Here is a 5,881-nt window from a genome sequence, read left to right as displayed (position 1 = left end):
TTCACCTAAGTTATTCTGGGACTATTTCCCACAGACCACAAAAACCTGTACAATCCAGTGTCAGTGTATCTCTAGAAAATAAGTAGAATAAATGTAAGAAGAACAATCATATCAGTAGGAAGCCCCATCCCATTTGCTAGGTTATAGCACATTTTCCCTTCAAAGTGCCTCAGCTCTCATGAAGTGGTTACGATGCACACGCAGAGCTCATGCTGCAGCTGACAAATTGCATTCATGAATCAGTGCCCCTGGAAAAGCTAGCATGTACCAAAGGAGGGATGATGTGAAAAGCACATCATGGCATGGTGTAGAATAGCGATGCCTTTTTAGACATTTCATCCCTGAATTCCTGCTGCAAGGCCTGTTGGGTTATTCTTGCCTAGCTGGAGAGAAAGGTGCAAAGAAAAGAAATACGATTATGATCAATTGCCCACGACATCGATTATCATAGCATTTTATAATGAAGCCTGGTCAACTCTCCTTTGGACAGTTTACAGTGTCCTCGAGACGTCCCCAGACATCCTGCTAGAAGAAGTTATCCTTGTAGATGACTACAGTGATAGCACCTGAAGGAACGCCTGGAAAATGAGCTGTCAAAGCTGCCCAAGGTGCGCCTGATCCGCGCCAACAAGAGGGAGGGCCTGGTGCGAGCCCGGCTGCTGGGGGCTTCCGCGGCAAAGGGCCAAGTGCTGACCTTCCTGGACTGCCACTGTGAGTGCCACGAGGGGTGGCTGGAGCCACTGCTGCAGGGGATCCAGGAAGAGGAGTCGGCAGTGGTGTGCCCTGTGATTGATGTGATTGACTGGAACACCTTCGAGTACCTGGGGAACTCGGGAGAACCCCAGATCGGCGGTTTCGACTGGAGGCTGGTGTTCACGTGGCACGTGGTTCCTGAGAGGGAGAGGATGCGGATGCGGTCCCCTGTCGATGTCATCAGGTCTCCGACAATGGCTGGTGGGCTGTTTGCTGTAAGAAATATTTTGAATATCTGGGGTCTTATGATACAGGAATGGAAGTCTGGGGCGGAGAAAACCTCGAATTCTCCTTTAGGATCTGGCAGTGCGGCGGGATCCTGGAGACACACCCGTGTTCTCACGTGGGCCACGTTTTCCCCAAGCAAGCTCCCTACTCCCGCAAAAAGGCCCTGGCCAACAGTGTCCGTGCAGCTGAAGTGTGGATGGATGAATTCAAAGAGCTCTACTACCACCGCAATCCCACACCCGCTTGGAGCCCTTTGGGGATGTGACAGAGAGGAAGCAGCTTCGCGCCAAGCTTCAGTGTAAGGACTTCAAGTGGTTCCTGGAGACAGTGTATCCAGAACTGCACGTGCCTGAGGACAGGCCCGGCTTCTTCGGGATGCTGCAGAACAAAGGACTGAAAGATTACTGCTTTGACTATAACCCTCCCAGCGAACACGGCCTCACGGGACACCAGGTCCTCCTGTACCTCTGCCACGGGATGGGCCAGAACCAGTTTTTCCAGCACACCTCCCAAAATGAAATTCGCCATAACACCCACCAGCCAGAGGCCTGCATCGCTGTGGAGGCAGGAACAGATATTCTCATCGTGCACCTCTGCCAGGACAGGGCCCCGGAGAACCAGAAGTTCATCCTGCAGGAGGACGGTTCTTTATTTCACATACAGTCCAAGAAATGTTCAGGCTGAGAAGAAGGCACTCGGCGACAGTTGCGTACCACTCTTACGAGACTGCACCAACTCGGAACGTCAGAAATGGTTCTTTAAAGAACGCATGTCATGAAGTGTCGCTGCACCACGGAGACCACATGGGAGACGGGGCCCTGGACTTAGCCCAAAAGCCTTCGCTACGCGCAGTGACAGGCCCACCCAAAACTTGGCTGCTCTGTTTTAGAAGGAAATCACTGTGCAGTTTGTGAAAGCAATGTGGTAAGAATGTGAATAAGCTTTGTACTGTTTTTTGAAAACTTTAAAATTGTTCCCAAATACCTGATTTTCAAAGGGTAATCATAAAATGTTAATTCTTGGTAGTCAGAGAATTAAAAGCCTTCAAATATTTTTCTATCAAAATAAATAAATAAATAAATAAATAAATAAATATTTCATCCCTCAAGCCAGAATTCCAGAGAAGTGCTCCTGGGACTGGGACAGCCTGCTTTATTGTACCTTTTCACTTAAGGTTGACATTTCCTATACCAGCACTGTCCAATAGAACTTTTTGCAAAGATGTAAATGTTCCATATCTGCATTTTCCAAAATGGTAGCCAAAGCTACATGTGGCTGCCAAGCACTTGCATGCGACTGGTCCAACTGAGAAACTGAATTTTAAATCTTTTTTTTTTTAATCCTCAACCAAGGATATTTTTCCATTGATATTTAGAGAGAGTGGAAAGGAGGAGGAGAGACAGAGAGAAACACCGATGTGAGAGAGACACATCGATTGGTTTCCTCCCGCATGTGCCCTTACCAGGGCAGGGAATCAAGCCACAACCAGTAAGTGCACTTGACTGGAATCGAACCCAGAACCCTTCAGTCCACAGACTGACGCTCTATCCACTGAACCAAACCAGCTAGGGCTTATTTCATTTTAATTAATTGAAATTTTAATAGCCACATGTGGTTAAGTGGCTACTAACCATATTGGACAATGCCACTCTGAAAGAAATAGGACTTCAAAAAATTACCTGTGTTAGAGAACCACTGGAAAGCTCCCTGCCTGCCTCTGCAGCACTCCACATTGAAGAATAATGACAATGTCACCCATGGTGATCAGGAGGGGGGGGGAGGGTGACAATAGCTTGCAATTTCTGTCATTCAGTGAACTGTAGGAGACCAGCAGCAGCCAAACACCTCAGTATGTTTATGACCTATGAATGCTGCTTCATAAACAAAAGCTTGGCTTACATCAAACAGGTCTTCTAAATGTGATTATACTTACAGATTAGGTTTACCAACAGTTAGATACCATAATACAAAATACTCAGACAAAATTACTTTTTAGGACATGTCAAAGTTTTACTCAACCCATTAATGAAAGAACCAGCAGGAGGACAAGATCACTGCTTGCAGAAGCATGTGAACAACTGAAATTTTAGTCTGTTAGGGAAGAAATGCTGAAATAAGATTGCTAAATTAGATACAAAACTGGTTATTTTCCTATGGGGCAATAAAATTCACTTCTCTATCTGACCCAAGAAGGAAGAAGAGCACAGGTGGAAATGAGGAAGGGAGGGTGGCACCTCAAACTGTGGAGTAACTAACACTGGATTTATCTTTCTAGGCACCCAACGTCTCTTTCAAATATCTGGACTTCTTTCATAGCAGTGGTTCTCAACCTTCTGGCCCTTTAAATACAGTTCCTCATGTTGTGACCCAACCATAAAATTATTTTCGTTGCTACTTCATAACTGTAATGTTGCTACTGTTATGAATCATAATGTAAATATCTGATATGCAGGATGGTTTTAGGCGACCCCCGTGAAAGGGTCGTTTGACCGCCAAAGGGGTCGTGACCCACAGGTTGAGAACCGCTGTTTCAGAGGATTTTCATAACCATTCCTTTCTTTTCCTTCCCATTGCTACCCAACCACTTTAGTTTTTTATCATTTCATTGTCAAAGGCAGTTAATCAAACAAGTTTCTGTGCTGTTTAAGATTCAGGAATGCTTCTGAAATCACTTTTTATCTCTACTGTGATAAATTGTTCATTGAATACCACAAAGACAATGGATGGAACTCAGAATCATGAATACCCTGCCCCTTTAAGAAAAGCTTAGTAAGTTTTTACAATTAAAAAATCAACTAATACACTTAAAATTCACCTTTAATTTTCAAATTTATTGTTGTTTTCTGAAGTATAATTATCTGAACAACGTGTAAGAAGCATTTGAAACAATTAAAAGGTGCCAAAGATCTTTAATCTGTTAGAAGGAAGGGAGGGGGGACACCAGTAAGCCTCCAATTTCTGAGTACTAAAAATAATTATCTTCTTTTCTTTTTAAGTTAGGTGGTTACAGATCAATACAGTGAAAATGTGAAGCATGCATGAGGAGCAAATAATTTGGTATTAATGGAGCCCTGGGTGTGAGGTGGGAGCAGAGAGGTTTGAGAAGAGAGAACTAGCAGACAACAGTTTGAAAGAGTCACACTTCTAAGAACAGGAGTTTGGATTTCATTGCTGAAAGTCACGGATGAAATTCAGTTAAGGAGACCAATTTGCAAGTTTCATGAAACTCATTTTGGTAGCAGTGCAGAAAATCAGAATCTCAGAGGGAAGGCGTGGGTGGGAAGAGATCAACTAAAGAACTTGTGTGCATAGATGCATAACCCTGAACACAGACAATAGGGTGGTGAAGGTCTGGGGCAGCGGGTGAGGGTGGGCTAGAAGGGGTCAATGGGGGTAAAAGAGGGACATATGTAATACTTTGAACAATAAAGATTTCAAAGAGAAAAAAGAAAAAATCAGAGGTGAGGCTTAAGACAGGGGTGAAGAAATCAATGCGTGAAACGTTTAGAAGCAGTAATCAGCAGGACTTGTAGACCTAAAATGCAAGAAATGATTGTGCACAGCACGAAGCAGATCATTCACCGTGTTAAATTCTGAGGTGCAGGCTGTATGTGGTATGGAGTTCAGGGCAGGGGATAATTACAAGAGCTGGAGAAGCTGGGAAGATTTTTGAATACCTAGTTAGGAAGTTGTGCTTTCTGTGAGTCCTTGAGAGGTTGCTGCTTGCTAAGTAAATCACAGTTTCAGTGTGAAAGAACTGAGCTTTTTATCCAAGTACAGATCGAGAATTCAAAATCTGGCTTGCTCCTCGTTATTTAAAGAGCTAAGTAAGTATTTCGAGCTACTCAAAGAATACAGTATTTAGCTAGAGTAATCTATGAACAAGTAAAACGAGTTGGAAATGCATGTTGGTAGTTAATCCAGCTACAAACCAGGTACCAGGGGATGGGTTATTTGCCCAAAGAATTCAACCACACCTAAACCAGTAGTGGCTGCGGGGAATCTGAGTGCGGTGAGGAAGACCATGAACGTCCTGCTCAAGATCTCAAGAACGTGGAGCACTGGCTTAGATATGGAGACTGTGCATGGCTTTGTGAACAGGAATTAATTAATCCAGAAGCATTATTGCCGGTTATTAAGGTCCCGAGGCTGCGGAAATATGACAAGCTGCCTTTCTGGAGAACTGATGAGATGTTGAGCTCAGCAAGAGGACCCATGGAATTACTGCCCGCAGCAGTGTAGCAACATTTCCCTTTTTGAAAGAATGATGAAACCACAGCTTTACAGATGAATGAAAAGTGGCCTACGGAGGGGACTATCAGATGTGTTTATGTCATGTCTTCCTTTTTTAAGCAGCGCTAATGCTTTGGCACTGCAGTGCCCATAGTTATGCATTCCTATGTACAGCTCCGAGAGCTCCAATTTTCTAAGCAGTCTGTCTGTCACTGTGCACATCTGCTGTTTGGCTGCAGTACAGTGGAACCCATCAGTAGTGATGTACTAGCTATGACGTGTTGACATTTCCATTATAAACTTTAATTTTGAACCATTTATGCAAAATGACTGGATTTATATTGCACTGGGCTCAGAGCTGACAGAATTTCAACCACCATTTGTGAGTTTTTATTTAGATTCATTATGTATGCCAGAATCTTGTCTCTTACAAGAGCACAAAAAACCTTCGTTAACAAGGAATAGTTTTTTAAACATAAAGTCTGTCTGGCAGTTAATAGTGTGAACCAGGTCAATTTTGAATTGATAGAAAAATTAAATTTTTATCAACTCAGATTTCAAAAGTAATGATAGTACTTAGTATTATTTGTCATTTGAATCATTTAAGTTTGAGCATATTAATAATGTTTTTCTTTCTAAGTTTTATACTCTATAAATGACAGCCAAA

The 5,881-nt window shown here is 43.2% G+C and overlaps 1 pseudogene; it reads left to right on the top strand.

The window, feature by feature from the left end:
- The first annotated feature begins 947 nt into the window (after positions 1–947).
- On the top strand, positions 948–2,035 carry LOC106724662 (annotated as a pseudogene).
- The last annotated feature ends 3,846 nt before the right edge of the window (positions 2,036–5,881 follow it).

This window comes from Myotis brandtii, unplaced genomic scaffold (assembly GCF_000412655.1).
Source record: "Myotis brandtii unplaced genomic scaffold, ASM41265v1 scaffold920, whole genome shotgun sequence".
Lineage (NCBI taxonomy): Eukaryota > Metazoa > Chordata > Mammalia > Chiroptera > Vespertilionidae > Myotis > Myotis brandtii.
Note: the sequence above shows the minus strand (reverse complement) of the source record. Positions and strands in the feature narration are given on the sequence as shown.